Source organism: Mastigoproctus giganteus, chromosome 4 (assembly GCF_048544385.1).
Source record: "Mastigoproctus giganteus isolate SK-2022 chromosome 4, ASM4854438v1, whole genome shotgun sequence".
Classification (NCBI taxonomy): Eukaryota; Metazoa; Arthropoda; class Arachnida; order Uropygi; family Thelyphonidae; genus Mastigoproctus; species Mastigoproctus giganteus.
Window position 1 is genome coordinate 190,377,237 of NC_143578.1, and position 22,625 is coordinate 190,399,861.

Sequence of the window (22,625 nt, forward strand, 5' to 3'; positions counted from 1 at the left end):
CAACGTTACTGCAGGCCAACACATTCTCTATTATGTTCAATGCATTTTGGGCATCTTTTTTAGATGGCAGTGTGTGTGTGCACTTCTTCACTTTCGCTGTCACTGATAACAAAAACATCATCGTTTTGCTTGGTGCTCAGCAGCTCTTCTGCTGTTGGCGTTGCAGTGGTAGCAACTTCATCATCCACCTTCGCAAACTCTTCAAATTCGCCAAACAAAATCCATGTGCTCCTTCAAATTCCTCCATTCCTCAATGTTGCTATCACATTCGTCTGCTGGGCCATGTTTTTCGATGATATTCTCTCCAAAGCCACTCTTTCTAAAGCAGTTGATTATAACACTTGATGCAATACTGTCCCAAGCAATAACAAGATTACAGATAGCATCCAAGACATTCCAATTTGGCTGCAAATTGTTCCCTCCTTCTATGTTGCAGATCAAGTACCTTATCAGGCAGGCTCCATATGCTCTTGAGTTTATAAATAATGCCTTGATTCAGTGGATGCATAAAACTGGTGGTATTGTGAGGTAAAAACAACAGCTGTATATATTTTTCAGCTTAAGTGTCTTGGCAGAATATGCTGTACAGCGATCTAGAATCGTCAAAATGTTTCTTTTTTTCTGAAGCCATTCTTCTGTCCACTTTTGATAACCAAGACTGAAAATTTTTGACTGTAAGCCAAGCACTTCTATTGGCCACATAACAGGAAAGTTGGTAACTTCTTTAAAACATCTTGGCTTGGAAAACTTACCAATCACAAGTGGGTGTAGTTTTGTAATGCCATCTGAATTGCAGCATAACAAAACAGTGAGTCTTTGTTTACTTAATTTTCTACTATGACAAGGCTCTCCTCAAACAGCAAATTATAAAATTAACCTGTCTTGTCAAGATTAAAAGTATCCTTTGCCTCATATTTTTCAAGAATGGACCATACAGAACACAACCAGTCTTAAGCCTTTTCTTTGTCCAATAATCCAGACTTGCCCCAAATTATTCCTGTCTTTAAATCTTTGCAGCCATCCACTGCTGCATTTGATGTCGCTAATTCCATGTTGCTGAGCTAGATAATTTGCCTTTTCTTGCAAAATCGGACCTAATTATTGGCAAATTAGATGCATGCATTTGTTGGTACCACTTGAAAAGTTTTGTTTCAAGCACCTCGTGTTTTGTACCACGAATTTGTTTCCTGTTTTTCATCAAGCCTTTTTCGGTTTTACAATATTGTAGATAAAGTAAGTAAAGGGATGTTGTTTTCCTTTGTAATGTCCATTTTGCTTCTTTCCATTCTATCAGCCTCTTGTAAAATTTTTGTTTTAAATGGATGGAATTAATGGCTTAATTCCATCCATTTACGTTTTGTCGCCATAACACTGCTAGATAAGATTTAATATAAACAAATTTTAAATTAATTTAAAGGCACAAGTTCCAAAAAAGACATCAGCTCAGATAAAATGGCACAAAAAATAGATTGCTGTATAGGGTAGCAAAAGACTCTTTGAACTGGGGTAACAATTGCAACTGACCTTATTCCCATGGAGAGAGAGGGAGTGAGTGTAAACAACTTAGAAAAACTTTTTTTATTCTTCTGTTAATTTAACACAACTCATCCTTCAGAAAGATGTTTTTCCGAGTGCACTCTAAACTGCTTTTGTTTACACAAAACTAATTTCTAACAAGTCAGTGCCATCCTTTGGGAAGTAGGGAGCCAGGTGGCCAGAGGCAATAATTGGACAGCTCTGCCAAGATTTGTATTAAACATACAAAATGACAATATTTATTTCTCACGGGGTGAAAAAGAACTTTGTAATACACATTAACCGAATTTTGTAATAAAATAATATATTACATAGAAAAGCCTATCCTTTTGCAGGGGAATGGTATGTGCTGCTTCATATAAACGAGTACTTTGTATAAAACGAGTTTGTATTAACGAGATTTCAATGTATATCCCAAACTGTATGATCTGCCAAAATTAAAAAAAAAACCACAATATTCTCAGAAGAATGAAGAAAAATAGTTAAATATTTTTCAATTAATTAGTTATATTTTTAATTAGTTCAATTAAAACCTTTATCTGGGGACAGTGCTGAAGTAACCGGAGTGGCACATAAGAGGAAAAAACTTAAAAGGAAGAAAGAACGCATGTCATTGTACTGTAAAAACTGATGTGTATTTCATAGCCTTGGTTATTATAGTTGGCGCCTCCGTAGCCATGTGGGCAGGAGCAGTAGTGCATAGCACACGCTTCTTGATTAGACCGGGGTTCGAGCCTGTGACCACCAAATACGGAGGATGCGGAAGGTCAGGGAATGACCATCGCATATCCTCAGCCCGAATAAAGGGTGAGGGTTGGCATCAGGAAGGGCATCCGGCCATAAAAATTGCATGCCAAAACAATAAAAACGCTGACCCCATATAATAATGGGAAAAGGCGAGGACAAAAAAAAAAGAAGCCTTGATTATTATAGTTGACTTCATTGGTGCCAATCCTGTCACCGCTTCTCTTATTGTCTTTGTCCTTTATTATTGTGTTCACTGTTGATACTGACAAATCTAAATTCCTCACAATTACTGGTTAATGTTTGACCATTTTCATACATCCTTATTATTTTAATTTTCTGATCCAAATCGATCGCTTTCCTTTTCTTGGTAGATTTACTACAGGTACCGGACCATTTATCTGACTTCCAGAAAACCGGCTATTTTTGAAACTTGCTAGTTTCGAATCTGGTGGGCTTTTCTTTGCAAAAATGCAGGTACAGAATATAGCAAGCGTGAATCATAGCAATCAATCACACATCAGTTTCAGTATGACAGCTGCTGTTTATGTGATTATTTGTCCAAATTTATTATAATTTTCATTTAATTTTCCATGTCTAAAAGGAAACATTTTGCGCTCAGTATATCGAAGAAAGTAGTTAGTTATGAGACTTGATAAAGATGCTTCAGTGCAGCATTTGAGTGAGGAGTATGGTTTTGATACATCTACTATCTATGATATCAAAGAAACAGAAGGAACAGATACTTAAATTCTATGGTGACAGTGATGTGCCTAAATTAATAGACAAGCAAAAAACTTTACACCAGTCGAAGAGTGTAGACGTGGACAGAATGTTGTTTGAATAGATCAGGCAGCATTGGAGTGAAGTTTCCACCTGATCGTTCCATTATAATGGCCCAAGCTAAACGTTTTCACGAGGAATTAAATTTGACAACTCCATGTGAATATTCATCTGGGTGGTTCAACAGATTTAAACAAAGGCACGGCATTCGCAAGCTGAAAGTTTGTGGAGAAAAGGCTTCTGCACACCACAATGCTGCAGAGGCGCATTTAGATGAATTTTCCAAGTTGGTTTCTGATGAGGGCCTGTCAGCTGAACAGGTTACAATGCAAATGAAACTTCTTTTCTGGCATTACGTACCAAGAAAATCGTATGTAACGCCAGATGAGTCAGCACCAACTGGGTATAAAGATTCCAGGGAACTACTTATGATTCTTGCATGTTCCAATGCAGCCGGCACCCACAAGTGCAAATTACTCACTGTTGGGAAAAGTCAGAATCCTAGGGAAATTAAGGGAGTCAGGGTGTTTCCTGTGATTTATAAGACAAATAAGCAAGCTTGGATTACAACACAGATTTTCACCGATTGGTATCTAAAGAACTTTGTGCCTGATGCCAGGGCTCACTGTAAATCTGTGGGACTACCTGATGACTGCAAAATTATTTAATGCTTGATAACTGCTCTGCACACCCTCCTGCTGAAGTTCTAGTCAAGGACAATGTATGCGCTGTTTACTTGCATCCCAATTGTACTTTGCTAATTCAGCCTTTAAACCAAGTCATTCTTTGTGCATTCAAGTGCAGGTACAGGGATGTATTTCTACAGAAAATGCTAGACACTTGCAGTAAAGGTACAGGAATAAAAGAATTTCAGAAAGCATTTAATGTTATTAAAAATGCACTTTCGAGTGCAGCAAAGCCTGGGACAATGTACCCAAGAATACTTTGTTAAACGGCTGGCATAAACTATGGCCATCTAACTTATTTCTTGGCAGTGATGATGATGATGAACCTGACTTCTGTGGTTTTCGTATGTCTAGTGAGGAAGAAATAGTGAAGAACTTACTGGAATATGCAAAAGGTTTGTCATGTGAAGTAGCCATTGACGAAGGGGCTATACAAAAGTGAATAAACATTGATGGTGATGCTCCAGTTGTGCTCCAACTCACTGATAGTGAAATTGTAGATATGGTAATGAATGCTGATAAGAAAAATCAGATGAGAGTGATGATAGTGCACTGAAAGAAGAAGAGAAAGTGTCCATAGATAGGTGCATCGACCTGACTGAGGAACTGATTCGGTGAACGGAGCAAAAGAGCTTTATCAGTGAGCAGCATATAATGTGGATGTATAAAATACAAGAGGTTTTCATTAAAGAAAAACCAAAGTATATGAAACAATAGACTCTGCGGGACATATTTCCAAAGATCAACCAGAAACTTTCAAGTGAAGTTTAGTCTGAGCCTCAACCTTCAATCTGCAATACCTGTGCTGCTTCTCTTCTGTACCTGTCATCCCAGATGTAGAATTGTCTTCAGATGAAGATTAGTGGATTAATATTGATTAAACAGACCCTGCTTTAGAAGTGTATTAATTTGTATCTGTTAAATACAGTTTGTTTCTTTACTTTTCACTGTTTATTTTATGTTTTAAATATATATTAAGCCTTGGTCCAGAAAACCGGAAAATCCAGAAATCTGGTTCACCTCCGGTCCCAAGCTTGCCGGATAAATGGTCCAGAACCTGTAATACCGCTGTCACTCTTAGTCGGCACCATGATAACAGTCAAAATGAAATTTTCTGTAAAGAACTTCACAGGGTTAAGACAAAAACACACTATTATCATCTCATACAAGCTCGTATTTTACTAAAACACATTTATGGAGGTCACTACCATAAAACAATAAAAAGAATTTGCAGTTTCCAGTTTGTTGGGTACCTCCGTAGCCAGGTGGGAAGGAGCAGGAGTGCATAGCACACGCTTCTTGATTAAACTGGGGTTCGAGCCCGTCACCACCAAATATGGAGGATGCAGAAAGGTCAGGGAATGACCACCGCATATCCCGGAGCAATATGGCCTTAGTTGCTAATGTTCCTAAAAACCAAATAACAAACCAGTTTGTTGGGCTTTTCTGTTAGTGCAATCTGTTATAAACAGGTAGTGAATTTGATCTTATTGCATTTGCAATAATACCGATAGCTGGAATTCTGTGGGTTTTACATTATTATGGTGAAATGTGTATCCCCTTCACTAAAATCTTCAGTCATATAAAAAACAAATTTTCAGAATCTTCTCTTCATTCCTATTTTTTAAGCTTCGTAAACTTGTTACTCCATATCTGACTTGTGCAATTTTGCGTGTGCCGTGTTCGTCGTTATTGATTGCTTATTTTTTTTTACTGTTTTAATTTTACAATTCTAAAAAAAAAAAAAATATATTGAAAAAAAATTTAAGTCAGTCTGATATTACATAACTCGGGCTTACATAAGTCAGGGACTTACTGTATAAATCAATGTATTTAAAAAATAGTTATTGACATGTTTGCACTCATAAATTAATATTTTTTGTGGTCCATGGCCTGTACCTCAAATATAAGAGTAGTCTGGTTTACACCTCAAATTTAAAAGTTCGTCCATATCAGAAAAAAAAGTTTGAAAACACTGACCTAGAGAGGAGTCAAAGTTTTACACCTTTGCTGCTGGCTTTTCCAAATGATGGTTTTAATCACAGATTGAAAACCATGGGACTGAGTCAGTGTGGACTGGAAAGGGCAGAAACATTTTTGGGCTTTCTTCTCACTATGACTGAATTAATCAGCCTCTGGCGAAAGTCGCTTGGCAAACATATCTGGTTTTTATTCTGCCATATTGGAAGAAAAAGTTCTAAAGGTAGGATGATTTACCCTCCGAAGTGGATTAAAATTCGAAGTGACATATTTGCATTCAGGAAGCAGTGAATGTGTTAAGTGGTAAATTTTCAGGATATTCATTGTGATTGTAGAAAGAGCTGTGCACACAGCAGAATTTATTGGGATGATTTTTAAACACTTTCAAAGCATTACAATGACTGCATTTCCATAATTCACTGAAACTTACCTGAAACAATTTATAATCAAATAATTAGTTATGAAATAATAGGTGTAGATACATTCAAACAATTACATAAATATGAATATACAAACAATAATAATAAATAAATAATAAATAAATTCATTTAGGTTGGCAGAATAGCTTTGCAAGTAGCACGATCAGTCTCATCATGTTCATGTAATTGGTCTCATCACAAAAATTAGACCTGCTAAAGAAAAACCAGAAACAGATTCTGAGTCAGCAGCCAGAGATCTATCTACACACTTCTTTTATCCATGAAAAATGCATGCTGACCTGTGTTATCTAGAATGAGTGACAAAGCTTTAGGCTTCATAAAGTTAGAACCTTTACATACCATTAGCCTCACACAGTGTTACAAGATAAAATTATCACGTGTGGCCCATAACACTGAAGAAGTTGGGCCACCTTACTTTAAATCTTTGGTAGAACTATCTTATTTTTGAAGGAGCACTTCTCACTATGTGGAAAGCTAAGGTTTCGATACTATGGCATAATAAGACTAAGATATACAATATTATGTTAAAATAATACAAAATTATATACTACTATGGTATAATAATACTAAGATATACACTACTATACTTTGACATGAGGCAGCATGCCATAAAAACATGGTTACTTGTATATACTATTCTTTATTTACCAGTTAATTTTATGTGTAGTGCATACAACATGCAAAAACAATAATTTTAACATTTGGCTGTTGATCAGGCACTTATTCGAGAGTTATGTTGTATCCAGCATTTATATCCCCGAAGGTATATCCATCAGTATCCACCATTTATATCCCCAAAGGTATACTGCAAATTAAAGTATCTATGACTACTTCAGAAAAAATGTAGCATGGTAAATGTTCAATTTGCAAACTGCTATGGAAAAAATTGGGCAAAATATTTTTTTGAAGATCCACTGGGGTATGGGGCAAGTGAATTTAGTCAATCACCCCCCCCCCACCAGATATTAGAAGCTTGAGGAATACAATCCTGAAAGTACTTCAATTATTTTTGTTGCATTACTAACCGTGGCCATATATCAACCAACCAACCTTGTTGGATTATAACCTTATTATTGCTACTGCTGAGACCTGGCTAATATAGAAAAATTACCCTGCGCCATTTGCTCATTACTTTAATTAAAAATATTTCAGTTTGTCAATACGAAAATGGGAGGACATGTGCTTCTTTATGAAGTCTAATTTTTCAGTGGTAAAAAATTCATTTCGTTCCTCCCCAACCCCCGCCTCAAAGACTACACACCTGACAAGATTAATGTTTTTTCTAATAACATTACATACATCTCTTCACACAACTTTAAGGTGATTTTCCATCAGACTATGCTCCATTACAAGTCATTCTCCAATCAGTATCCTAGATCACATCCCTACGTCATCTAGAATACTGATTGGAGAATGAACATCTCATTAGAATGCTCCTTCAGGAACCGAACCTCAGTCACCATAATGCGGTCTTGTTCCCCAAGCCTGTTCCATTATGCAAAACAATACAAGCATGGTACAAAAATACTTTCTCAAAAGAAAGCATGCTTGATTCAAAATATTCTTATCCAGAATCACATCACAATCACATGGGCATAGTGAAAGCATCCTGTTTAAGAACATTCAAATTGGAATCTGAAAACAATCTTCAGAATTTGACAGCTTAACACCATCTAAGTCTGGGTAAATTAATAATGATAGGAACTTCAGTGAACATAAAGTTTCTTACATGGTAACCCTACTACATTTTTATACTCATCAATCAGGACAAAATGTTTTTTCTTGAATGAAGGTGCAGTTTATTTATTGAAGCAAAGTTTATTTGTACTGCAAGAAAAATCCTCATTATTATGAGGAAACTGAGTAGGACATTCAGTGGGCAATGGACTAGATGAAAATACAACTTAGAACAGTCAACTGACAAAGCCCAGCCTTAATGTGCAGACTGTACAAAAAGAGAACTGAAAGAGAGCACACTACAAAAGAGAACGTTTCTTAGAAAATGGGGGGGGCGGAATTTTTTTGAAAAATGAAGACCTAAAAACACCCACCATGCCTACTTTTATAGCATTCAACCTTACACTGAAAACAAAAACAAAAAAAAAAAAAAAGCCGAAAAATGTAAACACAGGACCAACATAAAGATATGATGTAATTTCAATAAAAAGGGGCTTTGTACCTGCCGAAAGTATCTCACTGTTACTTTTCATCTGTTGGCCTTAGTACAAGGTATCGCCAGTTAAAAAAAAAAAAAGGGGGGGGGGGTAAAACCTTAACCAATGGACATGAAGGGATTCTTTTATTCCTCCTAAGTATTTAATTTTTGAAAATGGCGTTCCGTTTTAATATTAAAATAACAAACTTTTTCATTGCCATTATACTCTCACTAACACATGCACACCAATTTTAAGGCATGTTGGACTATACATAACAAATGTGACTTTATTATACTACTAATCATCACAGCACAAAAATAATCGCCCTTCCACATAAACTACTGAATACCAAAAACATACACGTGTATGTAGTATGGATGTACACATCTCATATATATTTTCACTAAAGCGGCATGCACTTGTTTACAGAATTTTATCAGCAAACTCACCGGCTGTCGTGTGAGAAACACGCTATGACAGAAAGCCCAATATAACCTAATTATTAAAATATAACAAATTGAAATAAAATTACATCCGAATACACAAACGTATTTAAACAACAAAATATCGCCATTACAAATATTAATCACATCATAAAATGAATTCAAAACAAATCCTAATGCACTTCATTATTAAACTTGCACCCCTAACACAAAAAGATGGTTTCATAGCGACCTCTCCATTATGAGGGAAAATTGACAAACATAATATATAAGCTGACACGAAATTTTATTTGTAATAATTTTTAACTGTAAAAACATATTGGGATTTATAACAGTTAAAAAGTCTTCATGGCTAACAAAGTGTTTACACTACTTCTTCCACATCATGTGGGAAAATCTGGGTTAGAATTCCGTTGTGCAAATAGAAATTCATGTGATTTCTTCATACCGCACCGAAGTTAGTCGTCTCGAGTAAGCACAAAAGGTTTACAACCTTTTTTCGTACAGCAACTGCGCACACAAACTGAAAAATACATTACATACAAATACAGACAAGACACCGAGATCGAGCAAGTACCGCCGGCAAACACTCAACGGACTTACCCGCTTTTCCCACAGGAGCCCGATTCCAATTACAGAACTCTTCCCCCATCATATTGTCCAGGCACCAGAAGGCTGATTTGCCTTTCCCCCATCTCGATTCCCCTAAATACATACATGATAACACTGATGTCGGCAGGAGTCAGTATATTGTATGTACACAGTGTATTTCGAGCAGTGTACAGTCTGTACATTGCTCGAAAATATTAACAGAAAACATGGTGTAGCTCATGCAGCTTGCTATGAAACAGGACAAAATTTGGTTTTGGTATGGTGTTATACCACAGAATAACGATGAAATGAGGAGACAGCAAGAAACTTCGTACAGGTATAAGGGACATTTAAAGGAGTTGTATAAGAATTCCCAAAAAGATAACATTACAGAAATCAATACAAGATGGTCGAAAATATTGTCACATGACATCAGCACAGAGTATGATCCCCTCCAACGTCTAAACAGGCCTGAGAGCGGTGAACGATGCTCGATATATGAGTGTCTATAGGATTCTGGGGGCAACAAATCCCATTCTTCCATCAGACCTTAGCTTACCAAGTGATCGAGGACTTTAACGACAGCGTGCAACTGGACACCCGAGGCGTCCCACACATGTTTCATCGAAATTAAGTCTGATGACCGTGCCGGCCACGGCAGTCGTTGGAAACCTTCAGTTTCACGGTATTCCTCCACAACTTAGCTCTCTGTGCAGTGGTATTGTCGTGCATGAAAACCTGGGCCAACAGCACCACTAAAAGTCGCACATATGGTTCGAGTATTTGTTCTGGTGCCTCTGCGCAGTTCAGGTGCCTATCAATTACATGAAAAAGGGTGCGGCAATTGATCATTATTCCGCCCTACACGAGAACACCGCCTCCACCGTGAGTGTCTCTGATGTTAGAGGGACGGTCCGAATTTCTCGTTGTCTCCAGGTGAAATAACGTCTAGAATCTGTTTTAGGATAAAACGGGACTAATCGGCAAACAGAACTGTACCCCATTTGTCAGGGCTCCAAGTCACATGTTCATGGCACCAGTTTCAACGAGCTCTACTGTGGTTTGAGGCTATTGGGATGCAGACCACTTGCTTCATTGCATAAAGTCCTCTTGAAATGAGCCTTCTTAACACAGAAGGTTGGAAGTGTTTCACCTGTGGCCGCATCAACCCTTAGGAGAGAGTTGATGACAGGACACCATAGGGTTCCGTCTTGATGTTAGAAGCAGATAGCAGTCTGTTCTGATTGAAATAGCTCTCGGGTGACCTTGACCAGCTCTTCTTTAATGATTATTGTCTTCTGAAATTACTTCCATAAAATTTAAAATCAAATTATTATATTAGGGTCACTCATAATTCATTACATAAACACATATTTTGTGTCTGTAAATTGCGCGTGTTCTATGGCCGATTTGTATGTCTTGCTGGACGAAAAAACTTCAGTTTCTGGGATCAGGGAATCTTGCTATCTACGCCTGAGACCGACTAACTCAGCCACAGAGTGAAAAAAGCCCATTAAAATTCCTCGCATCATCAACGGGATTCGAACTCGGGCCTTTTCCACCTAGTGTGGGAAGGACGATCACGATACCACTGTGCTATTCGCAGACACTGCTTCCATAGTGCCAAGACGACACTGCGTAACACATTAAGCCAACGTGCCACCTCCACCTGCGACTGCCGGCGATTTCAAAGAATCATCGAAACGACGGTGATTTACCATCCTGAGTACTGGAGATATGGCAATCCCACTGAGCAAGCCAAAAACACTGGAATGAAGTGATGGTCTGCGCGTGTAGCACAGTAGTATCGTCACCGTCCTCCCCACACCAGGTGGAAAAGGCCCGGGTTCGAATCCCGTCGATGACGCGAGGAACTTTAATGGCCTTTTTTTACTCCGTGGCTGAAGTAGTCGGTCTCATGCGTAGATAGCAAGATCCCCCCCCCCCCATAAACTGGGTTTTTTTTCGTCCAGCAAACAGGCAAATCTACCAGAGGACACAGCACGCAATTTACAGACAAAATAAATATGGGTAGATGTAATCATTTATAGGGGACCCTAATATCATAATTTGGTTTTTTGGAATGAAGTGATGTGGTTGCAACCTGTTTTTTTTTTTTTTTTTTCGGCATGAATAATTTGCTTAACCAGATCGATTTCTATTGAATACTCTTTATTTTATGTAATAGGTGATTATTTTATGTAATATGCCTACCAGGATGCCTATTACATAAAATAATCACCTTCGGCCACACTATTCACAATATTCATGAAAACATTTTATTCTCTTAATTTTGTCCATCAGCGTATTTAAAAACATCGAGATGGGGTAGGGGAGGCAGGTTTGTTGATCTCAACTTTAAAGTAGGGATCAACAAACTTGGGTATGTTGATCTCTACTTTAAAGTAGAGATCAACATACCCACAGTGGAAGTGGGGTTTTTTTTTTTTTTTTTGGCTGATGCTGCATAAGCTTGCTTTCTTGCATCAAATGCCTCTACTAATGCTAATGCTAATGCAACAAATGTGTGAAGAAGTGAGTCAATAGGCATGCTTTCCCACAGTGCTGCAGTCGTAAAATTATCAGATGATATACTCTTCTATGAATGTTACGAAAAGCAGAGAGCATGCTTGCACGTTAATCGAATTCGAAAGGATATACGACGCATACTTGCCTTATATTCAGTGACATATTCGTTCAGTGACAAAACTGAACTTCTAAAAAAGAACGAAAAATTATTAATTTATTAAACTGGATTATGGATCCGGGGCACTACTAGTTATAGCAGAAATACCCATAAATGTATATGAACAGTGTATACGGTATAATATGTATATGGTAGGGGTGTTGACCAGTCAAGTGTAAATACAATGGAATAAATTGAGAATGCCTGCAAAGTAAAAGCAGATTACCTGAAATTAAATAAAATTCAGATTAACATAAAAATAATAAAATGTAATAAAATAGTACTTAATGCTGTAGATTTTAACTACGTCTTCAAGGGGTTGGCAGCCAAAACCGAAGTAACCACAGCAATAAGCAAAGTCTCTGTTTCTGTTATGATGTACACGTACGAAACGTATACATCATAGCCGACCCGGCAGAGACGAAGGAATAAAAAGAAGAATGCAATTCAAAAATAAATAAATAAACGTAAAATACAGAATTATGCTAAAAATCAGTATTATTTAATCGGTATTATTTTAGTTTAATTCTCCATTTGACTTTTATTTATTTATTTTTGAATTATATTCTTTTTATTCCTTCCTTTTTGGTCTTTGTCGGGTCGGCTATGATGTATACGTTTCGTATGTACACATCATACAGAGACCTTGCTTATTGCTGTGGTTCCTTCGGTTTTGGCTGCCGACCTCTTAAAGACGTAGTTAAAATCTTAGGACCTACAGCATTAAGTGATATTTTATTATTTTTATGTTAATCTTAATTTTATTTAATTTCAGGAAATATGCTTTTACTTTGCAGCATTCTCAATTTATTACATTGTATTTACACTTTACAGGTCAACACTATATATACAGGGTGTTTCAGTTAAACGTTTCAGAACTTCTAAGAGGGGTAGGGTACATCCTGACAACTCGAAATCATATAGCAATGTGGGGTCGGAAATGCTTTCCTGAAGCGGTGTTGTACACAGAAGCACCATAAAAAGAAAAGAGACCGTAAGTGAGAAATCGTTTTAATAATACATGAAAAGAAGCAAAAGGTACATGGATTAAAGTAAGTGTTCGAAGTTTCTTCAACCTCGTATTGCTTTCGCACAGTGGTACCTTGGAAAATGTGCTACAAATCCCCTTTTTCCTGCTGAAGTGTTGTTTTCCGATGAGGCATCCTTCACAAGGGAAGGAATTTTCAACACGCATAACGACCATATCTGGGCGGTCGAGAACCCGCATGCAATACGACGTCGTGCAGCAAAGATTCGATTTTCGGTCAGTGTATGGGCCGGTATTATGGGAGATCACCTCATCGGACCTTACCTGTTACCGTGTCGTCTAACCGGACCTATCTACTTGATCTTTCTGCAGCAAGTATTGCCACAACTTTTGAGAGATGAACAGATTTCTGCATCGATGTGGTTCCAACACGATGGAGCCCCTGCCCATTATAGCGGAGATGTTCGTAACTACCTGGATGTCACATTTGGTCAACAGTGGATCGGACGTGGTGGTCCCGTGCGTTGGCCTGCTCGGTCACCCGACCTATCATGTCTTGATTTTTATTTCTGGGGTCATATGAAATCGCTAGTTTATGACACCCCTGTTGACAATGCTGAGGAGCTGGGTGCAAGAATCGCAGTAGCTGCCGAAGAAATTCGAAATTCGCCTGGAGTATTCCAGAATGTTCGGATGTCCATGCGTCGGAGATGTGAGGCGTGCATTGTAGCCCGTGGAAGAAACTTCGAACACTTACTTTAATCCATGTACCTTTTGCTTCTTTTCATGTATTATTAAAACGATTTCTCACTTACGGTCTCTTTTCTTTATGGTGCTTCTGTGTACAACACCGCTTCAGGAAAGCATTTCCGACCCCACATTGCTATATGATTTCGAGTTGTCAGGATGTACCCTACCCCTCTTAGAAGTTCTGAAACGTTTAACTGAAACACCCTGTATATATATATATATATATATATGAGGGGAAGACCGTTGCCACGAAATGGTGTACCTGGCAGCAATGATGTTTAGGCTGTTTTTTTTTTTTTTTTTTTATGTTCTTGAGTCAGGGTGACACTTAGGCAAATGCCCATCTCCACCTTGAACAACAGCGACAGCACAAAACCTCTGTGAAACGGCTTGAAAAAAGTGTGTCAGGCCTCTTCGAACTAGCGAGCAGCCGACACCTGGGCAGCTGCCGCCTAATGCCCGTCCCAGGCTCGAGGAGCCAGGTCCGGGTCCATTATTCACTGTCAGTGCTCAACTCAGCGCACTAAAATCCCGCACCCGCCGGATGTAGTGCAATACCGGTGGGTGCCAGCAATCCCGCTCCCAGGTTGGCTATACCTGGTACCAGCAAAAAAAAATAATAATAAATAATAATAATAAAATAAAATAAAAATAAAATAAAAATAATTTAAAAAATAATAATAACAAAAAACAAAATAAAATAAACAAATAATAATAATAAATAATTTTAAAAAATAATGATAAAAAAATGAATAAATAACCAGCTAGTGGTAAAATCACTGTACAAAAGCTCATTACTTCTGAGAAAACAGTATAGTTAAGTTAAGACTGTTAAGTTAATTATAGTTAACTTTAGTTAAAAATCAAAATATTCTCAGCATATTTGAGACAAAAAAAGAAAATAAATAAATAATAAGTACGTAAAAACCAACACCAAAACATAACATAAGGTGCTTTTGCACTGAATTCATCTTGACAGTTTGTCAATTTAACTGTTGACAATTTGTCTTGCCCTTCGAATATATCCTGTCACTGCGAGCAGCAACCACAATGAGACCACTTCCCTTTGTGGTCTCACACCTAAATGGAAGTGTCGGGCTGGTCCCATACAAACAAAAATATACACCTCTTCGACTACTGGCGACAATCATGATCACCCAGTGTGGGGAAATATTACAGATCGCTGCATATAGGAAGCAACTATCCGAGATGGTAGCTCATCAGAGGCCAGTACTGGTATACCTGATGTTATAGGGTCGCGACTAAGTAACTGTCTTATTTCTTTGCTGTTCATAATGAATTTGACCTATAATTAGGTTATCGCATGTTATATTTCGCAGTCTTATTAACTGTAAATGTTTTTAATTCGACGCTTGTGATCGGGTACTTCGCATTAGCTTTCAGAAGCACATATATATGTGCTAACTGAATGGTGGGGGGACACCTTGATCTTTCTTACAAAAGGGAATCACGTCTTCAAAAATTATTTTTAACTTTTGCGAGGGCACTGCCGAAATTAAAGAAAATTCGCTTTTAGCACGAATTAATCTCAATTTCATATTAACTTGATTCAGCAAATACTTATCTTGATGAAAGAGATCTAGATGCAGTCTACCCATAATTCGACTACTTTCGATCCAGCAACAGCTTTCATTCGCTGCAGAAGCCCCATTTTAGCGGTCATGTTTTTGAATGTTAAAGCGGAAGGATCGCTGTCATGGTAATACCTCTGTATGGTTAAATGTGTCTTTTTTGCGTCACTTCCATAATTCAATAGGGTCTCCAAATAACTGCGATAGGGATACAAGTTAGTGATTGACTTACTAATGTATCTTGTAAATACAGACCAACCTGACTGAAAAGTAAATGCAGCCAACGTTTTCCTTGAGCTCTGTTCTGTCTTCGTTTAAAATTTTCACTTTCAAATAAAGAAACGTTCTTGAGAGATCCAAGTAATGCTCGCTGCCAGCAACGTAAAAATCGAGCGGTCCTGTGTCCAAGCTCGATCGAGTTTGACAGCTGGCATACGTGCTCTTTTCGTGCGACAAGCTGACTGGGGGGACACAAAATAAATGCAGTTCGGAAGAAAGACACTCAGTCATCACCAAAGATATCTCTCATGCTGCGCCTCTTGGTAACAATGGCCTTTCTTCTCTGATGAGATCTCCATTTTATACCGCTCCCTGTCTATCGATCGATGAAATCTTTAGTCTTATGCATCAAATTACTTTTGGCTTCTTTAAACCGCATCTTGCCGGATTCGCGAATGTCTTGACCACTAATAACATCCCCAAGCATCCCTGCCCCGGCTTTTAAAACTTCTCTTCCGACCATCTTTGCTACCAGGTTTACAAAAGGTGTAACGAATTTAAATATCGATCTAATAGTCCGCCCAGTTCGTATCTCCTCTGAAAGGCAGGACCCCGAAATACAGTTTAAATTCCAAACCAGCTTGCTGGCTGTAGTATTCACTGTAAGGAGACAGTGCCATCTTTTCGACTGAAGTGAAACTTCAACACTGTTTCCCCGGAATGAAATGTCAACCTCTCCCCGGTGTCGGTTCTTATATCTACTTCAAGGGGCTAATAACTAAAAAAAACTATTATTTTTAGGCCACCCGAATAATGAAATTCATCTGCCGTGCTGTATCTTATGTTTGTTAATTGCGTGTGTTTTATTTTATTTATTTATTTTTTTTTTTTATGTGAATCCCAAACACGAGAGGTATTAGAACCTATAGTACTTAGTACCGTGCTTGGGTTGGAGGTTGAGAAGACGAAAGAAGATATTTGTTGACATTGGACTTGAACTTCTGTAGATTGTAATTTTCAGGAAATACCTATGAAGGAAGGTTGTTCCAGAAAACGGCAGTTGAATGAATAAATGAGGAAGATGAAAAGTTGGTTCTGTGGGTTTGAAGTTGGACAGTAAATGGATGTTGGCTGGTGGCGGCACGTGTTCGGACTGTTTTGAAAGAGAGAGCAGGAATTATAGAAGCCAATTCAGAAGAACAGTGCCCATAGAAGTATCTGTAGAAGAGGCATGCAGCAGAAACAGTACATCTATGAGAAAGCGAGTGGAGAGTCTCTGTTAGAGATGTATCATTAATTAACCTAACCGCCCTCTTCTGAATGGAATCAAGAAGCTTGAGAGAGGTTATGGTCGATTTGTCTTTTTTGCTGGATGAAAACCCCCACTTTCTGGGGGAAAAACCTTGCTATCTACGCCTGAGACCAACTAACTCAGCCATGAAGTGAAAAAGTCCATTGAAATTCCTCGCGTCATCGACGGGATTCGAACCCGGGCCTTTTCCACTCGGTGTGGGGAGGACGGTAACGATACCACTGGGCTACCGCGCAGACTGCAAGGGGATAATAATAATTATTATTATTATTATTATTATTATTTTAGGGTTGCCCGTAATTAAATACATTAACCCGTATTTGTGTCTGAAGATTTGCCTGTTTTCCTGGACGAAAAAACCCCAGTTACTGTGGAGAAAAACCTTGCTATCTACGCCTGAGACCAACTAACTCAGCCACGGAGTGAAAAAAGCCCATTACCGTTCCTCGCGTCATCGACGGGATTCGAACCGAGGCCTTTTCCACCCGGTGTGAGGAGGACGGTGACGATACCACTGTGCTACACGCGCAGACTGCAAGGGGACAATAATCGATCGAGGTGTATATTTTCGTGATAGTTATCAGAATTATCATATGTGGCAGGAATAAGTCTAAGCAAAGGCGAATAAATGTCGCCGACTACGTGAGGAGAAATGATGTTAGAATATATGTACAATCCGTAGACACCTTTTATAATATCAATCGGATATTTGCCTTTAACAGTTCCTTTAAGCTCGGGTCCGATTCTATCTTCTTCAAAGCCTAGGAGCTGCCCGAGACCGGGATAGGCTTTTGGAAAAATACAGACGCACATCGTCGGATACACCGATCTTAACTTTTCCATCTGCACCCTGTGCAAATAAACATCAGGTGGCTTTTTCGAGAATGCTAAGCAATTATTTCACAGTTCGGTAATATCCACGTGGAGTACTGACTAATTTTTTTTCGTGATACTCTGCTTTCAGCTGTTTACGAATATATACATTTTTTTACCAAATTCAGTTTTTCCAGGTGGCATCGGATGTAATGATAGACGTGTAGCTGCAGTTTGCCATCCGTTGTCAGAAATCTCAATCTTTCTCTTTTCATTGCATGTATTTCTATCAAGGAGATAATCTTCCTCGTCGATAGGAAGCAAACCGTCTCCTGAATGAGAATGTTCCAAGAGAGAATGCAGGTCTGGTGGAATATAAATAGAATATTCACCTTTTACAAAAATAACAAAATACTTATTCGCACCCCTCAGCTATGCACCTAAAATAATGTGCGACCTCAGTGCATCTGGAATTGCATTCGAAAGATGCTCTATTAATGCTTCTTGCGTTGCAGGCGAATTCAGGCGCGTTTTCACGGTACATTCAAAATCTTCATGCTGGGCATCAAAAAATTCCTCGACAATAATCTTATTAAACTCTTCGTCAATGTTGTTGAATTCCAATGGCAAAATAGCTTCTGAAGGCCCACAGTCCACTCTCCAGGTCCTAGATTGACAGGATGTGGTAGTCTCACAATATAATGCAACTGTGTATTTTTTGGAAAAACGTCCATGCTGGCAGAACTAGGCAGAATTGTGTATTCCATAACAAAATTAATTTGGGACTATCGCTCTTTCTAATCCGCATAAGTTTCCACAGTCTGTCAACCAACTTTCTACAAGTTGTAGTGACAAAAGATCTTTACTCTTAAACAGTGACCAACTCTTACACAGCGAAAGAACTTCGGTCAAATCCACTCTCGATAAGGCAATGGCTAAATGAATAATTGTTTCGCTTACATCACAGCTAATTCATCTGCTTGTGTGTCTCTGGAAATGAGGACATACTGCATCTGCTAATATTTCCAAAAGAAGCGATTCTGAAATGTCTGAACTCTGCTTTCTTGTTTCTAGTAGAATGATATATGAGAAACAGTCGGGCAAGTTTACACCCGTTAGGGGGGGGGGAAGTTAGGCTGCCATTCTAAAGAATGTGCTCTAGCCTCTAGATGCAACCTGTCTCGTGTTATGAAAGTCACCGTCCGATATTCCAAGCAAGAACTGAAGCTGCTTGACTCTTCTTTGAAACTGCATTCTGTCTGAAATCCACTGTTCATATCGATTTTCGTCAGATGGCACACGTCCGCGTGCCCCACCATTTCTTAACACTTTTTTTTTTTATCCCTCTTCTCTCTATTCTTATTTTATTTCTTGGGTCTTCTTCTTCCTTCCTTGGCAGACGCCTCTCTATTGACCTGGCCTGGCTCCTCGTTCCATGGACTGATGTCGGAATGCCCTTTCTAGTGAACAACACAAACAATAAACAACTGGTGAACGGATGAACAACACAAACAATAAACAACGCAACACTATATTCAAGATACTCAAAATACTCACATCCTCATCTGGCCTTGGCAGATTTTGCTACTTCACAGTGGCACTTTTATGAAGTTTTGTGGGGAACCACGTTACCGCGTTATTATATAAAAAATTTGTATAATTCAATGTCCACTATTATTATCATACATATAAAAAGAACTTTTCTCCTTTTATGGGTTTTTTTTTTCATGCTCTGTGACGGATACTCGGACCAAGTTCATGGGGTGGTTGGTTGTGTCTGGTTACTATTGATATTGTTATTACTTTTGGTCAAGGAATTCTCTTACTGTCCTACAGGTGTTCAGAATCGCCGCTTTCTTCAGTTCCACGTAAGGGTTCTCTTGGAAGCCTATTGCTGCTAGGTTCTTATGGAGGGAGTTTGGCACCATGCGGGTTGTTGACACGGTGATCGGGACGGTCATTACTTGTTCCGTATGTCACATAACTTTGACTTCCTATCTTGGGTCTGAATGCTTTCTGATCTTTTCTTCGCATGTTTCTGGATTTTGCTGGTACCGGGCCGTTATGTTGATCAGGTAGGTAGCCATTTCCTTCTTGTCCATGAGGGTTATGTTTGGTCTGTTGTACGGGATCTTCTTGTCCGTTCTTATAGCGCGGTCCCAGTATAGTTTGCGTATAAAGGTCTCTAGTACTACGTGGGGTTTGTACTTGTAATACGGAACACTTTGATCAACTGATATATAATAATAATTATTATTATTATACTCAACACTCTAAAATGTACTTACCAGTTTTTTGAAAGTCAAATCATATAGAGGAAACCGTGGTACACTTTAAAACTTTTATGCGATTGATCTCATCATGAGATTTTTACGCACCCATTTTATAAACGTCTTAAGCTTTTCCTAGCACCAAATCGGACTAAACGCATTGCAAAGATTGGAGAATAACAGACAGCACGTGTCAGACAACAAAATTGGAACACCTGTTCTGCTTCTTTGTGACATTGGTTTCAATGTCACAGGTGCTGGCTTAACACGTTGCATAATCTGTTTGACTCTTTTAAGCTGCTACGTACACAATATCGTGCTGTTGAGTTATTTTTTTTACAGTTTATTAACAGAGTTTATACTACTATTATTAACAAATTTAAGAAATTATACGTAAAACTGAAATTATATTATATTTTAAAATTGAATAATTGATATTATATAAATAATTGAAAAACTAATAAATAAAACAATAGCAAATGTGATATTATATAATTATTTAAAAACGATTTAATGTGATCACTATAATTGCTGTATCTGTTACAAATGTTCTCTATTACTTATAGTTTACGCAGGACTTAAAAGAAAACTTGCTATTCTGTCTGTTTTTTATTCATTAAAGTTTTATTTATTTTATAGAATTCTTTAGAACAATGACCTCATTGTTTTTAGAATTATTTCATTGTTTTATATAAATATAAAAGTTTATATAATTTTATTATTATTATTTTTTTCTCAGAAAGACGACTATCTGCTTCAAAGTATCTCATAAGCAAAGCAAGGATGAGGCATTTCTGCACTCCAAACAACTGTTCTTAAGTGCACCACCCTTGACCGTTATCTAGAAATGCAGCCCCACCCAATATATCAAAAACATAATTAAATAATTTTAATTCTTGTATCCTTTCCAGGCCTGAGACAGATGCTTCAGTTGCTACACCCTTCCAAGATCTGCTCTTTGAAATGAAGTCGGGGGAGAACGTAACATGCTTTACTCTTAAATTATTTTAATAATACAATGGAATGTGTCATAAGCAATATTATACACTTGGTGGTCAATTTATTATGTACGCCAGCTTAAATTTTCTCCATATACCTCCGTTCGTTTACATTGACATCGACTCCACAAGATAACAATGATGTTCTATGGAATCGATGCCGGGGACGATTGAATGATGGACACTTTTCAATCGCCATGGTTGGTTGAATAGTCCATCAGTATAGGGCAAGAGTGGCCAAATTAATTTGTGATGCGATCTACTTTTTTCCTTCAAAATGTGCCGCGATCTGCCATCTCAAAAATTTCATTGCACAAGGTGCACAAATCGAGGGATGACTGTATATTTAAAATTCGTCGTGATCGACCGAAATTAAATCCGCAATCGACTTGTCGGCCACCCCTGGTGTGTAGGGTATCCATGCAGACTGGATTAAAGCCTTTCATTTTATGGGCATGGATGAATGGAGGGATGCAGATCTATACTCCTGATAAACATTTTATACCTCATCCCAGAAATGCGCTGTTGGGTTGGGAACTAGTAAGGGGATGGGCTAATAAAATAGGAAGAGCGCACCATCACTTTTTTATTTTCGATTTTATTGTTGGTGATTAGATTTATACATATGATTTGCAATTATTTGCAACTACCGTTCATCAAAACTTGCCTCGTGACAAAAGGAACACAAGAAACTATGCCGAATAAAGGATACATTTAATCTTCCCAAAAAGAGATTGCTATGAAAGTAACCGCAAAAATGGATAACCAAGATATAATTTAATTTCAGAGTGAAGTTCCCTAAACTCATTTTAAAAATTCCTACTCGTCTTGTGCAAACCACATTTCTGCAAATATGGGATGCATACGTATGCCACTAGTATCAGAGATCAAGCACTAAAGTGAACTTGGCATGTTATTCCTAAAAAGTGGCAAATCCTAGATACAGTATCTGGAAATGGAATCCATTGAAATTAGTTTCTAAAGTATTATTTATATGCGTCCATGACACGACGATAGAGTCGTCATGTGTCTCTTACTTGGAGGGCGCTGGGTTCCAATTCCGTCAGATAATAGACTAAAGGTCTCTTGTACTGAAAATACAGTTAGCTGACTCAAGCAGAAAAGTAGGAAAACTAGAATTTTTAGCCTGTATAGCATGAAAATCGCTTACAAAAAAAATATTTGTACATAACTGAAAACAAAAAAGATCATGTGAACTGGGGTGTCATACAGTGCTTTGGTCGCAAAATTAGCAGAAGGTATACTCTATGAACGTTACGAAAAGCAGAGAGTAAACTGTGCACATCAAGCTTATATATATATATATATATATATATATATATATATATATATATATATATATATATATATATATACCCAAAATCCTGAAAATGGGGTGGTGGTAGCGTACATGCTTCCTGATATTTTTTTTTTTTTTTTATGAAAACCCCAAACACGAAAGGTATCAAAACCTATAGTACTTAGTACCGTGCATGGGTTAAAGGAGAAGTATGGGGGGTGGGGGATGCCGGAAACTTTGCTCTAGAGACTAAACATGGGTTTCACCACTTCAAGCCTCCAATAAGCAAAGTGGTGGTATTTCACCGGTTGATGAAAGTCATCTACCACCTAAAAACA

At 38.0% G+C, this 22,625-nt stretch overlaps 1 protein-coding gene across 3 annotated transcripts in view; it reads right to left on the bottom strand.

Annotated features, from left to right (window-relative positions):
• fbl (pantothenate kinase 3 fbl) overlaps positions 1 to 9,442 on the bottom strand; it is a 176,394-nt gene extending 166,952 nt beyond the window's left edge. Inside the window, exon 1 of one of the 3 annotated variants that reach the window (XM_090371941.1) lies at positions 9,372 to 9,442. The gene's annotated coding sequence lies outside the window, so the exon portion shown is untranslated. The other 2 variants (XM_090371940.1, XM_090371942.1) reach the window with 2 other exon arrangements.
• Between the last annotated feature and the right edge of the window lie 13,183 nt (positions 9,443 to 22,625).